Raw genomic sequence first — 1,361 nt, 5'->3', positions numbered from 1 at the left:
TGTAATTGTAGCATCACTTTAGACTAAAACCTCTGCTACAGAAACCAAGCCTAACTAGAGGCATTGGCATAGCAGCCTCAGTGCTGGCTTGGGGATATCATTTATTAACTACTGTTCCTTATTAGTACAGTTGTACTTGCCTCAGGCTCTCATGAGAAGTAAATGAGGAACTAGGCCTCAGGACTCAGTTACCTTTGATGTGCTGTTTTCCCATGAGAGACTAACAATAAGAAAGAAAACCCAGAACTTCATCCTTTTCTTGTGAGCTACCTAAATTATTGATACATATAGTAAGTCCGTCTGCTACCTGATTTCAGGGTCTTTGTTTTATTATTTTTTAAATGTTGTGTTTATGAGTGTTTTGCCTGCATGTGTGTCTGTGCAGCACATGTTAGCAGTGCCTCGCAGAATTACAGACAGTTGTGAACTGCCTTGTGGGTGCTTGGAATTGAACCCCAGCAGCCAGTGCTCTTAACACTGAGCCGTCTCTCCAGCTCCTGACTTCTGGGTCTTTACTATCTCTCTATGTGGTGGTTAGTCTTGTCAGCCTGGTGGGATTTAGACCCATCTAGGAGACAAGCCTCTGCTGGTGCCTGTGAGAGACTGTCTAGATCAGGCTAATTGAGGTGGAAAGCCCACCCAGTTGGTGGCATGATTGTGGGATGGGGTGCTCGACTGGTAGAAAGGAGAAAATGGCTGAGCAGAGGGCCTCACCACTCTGCTTGCTGAGTCCTGACGCAGTGTGACGAGCTGCCTCAAGCTTCTCCCAAGTGACTGACCCTCCATGGTGGGCGTACCCTCACACTGTCCGCCAAAATAAACCCTCAGTTTTCAGTTGGTTTGTCAGGTATTTTGTCGTCACAGGAACCAGGCAAGTAGCTAATATATTTCCCTTCTTTTCTCATCCAGCGTATACTCGGTCTGCTCCCTCTCCAACCTGGCTCGGTCTGCTCCCTCTCCAACCTGGCTCGGCAGCTGATGTTGTCATGTACACCAGCTTCTCACAGTTCCGCAGATGAAGCCAATAAACATACTGAATCCTAGTTGTTTTGATTCTGTAAGAAGCCCAGGGACTACCAAGAGCAATGAGCCCCTCCCTCCAGAAGCTCAGTCTGGTTACAAGTGGGATAAGGCATACCTGTAAACCCTTTCCCATGGCCACAAACCCCATTTTCTCAAAAAGTCTTCCATGAGCAAACATACAATGCCCATCATAACTTCCTTCAAGCCTTTCTTGATTTTCCTGCCTTGTCTGAGTTTTCCCACTTGTCTGGTCACTTGGTCTCTTCCCTGGACTCTTCTTTCTCACTCAGCCCCTGAAATGTTTCTTCCATTATGGTTACAATGTATATTCTTTTTGG

The sequence above is a fragment of the Alexandromys fortis genome, unplaced genomic scaffold, assembly GCF_014885135.2.
Source record: "Alexandromys fortis isolate MF-2015 unplaced genomic scaffold, M_Fortis_MF-2015_v1.1 scaffold_92, whole genome shotgun sequence".
Classification (NCBI taxonomy): Eukaryota; Metazoa; Chordata; class Mammalia; order Rodentia; family Cricetidae; genus Alexandromys; species Alexandromys fortis.
Note: the sequence above shows the minus strand (reverse complement) of the source record.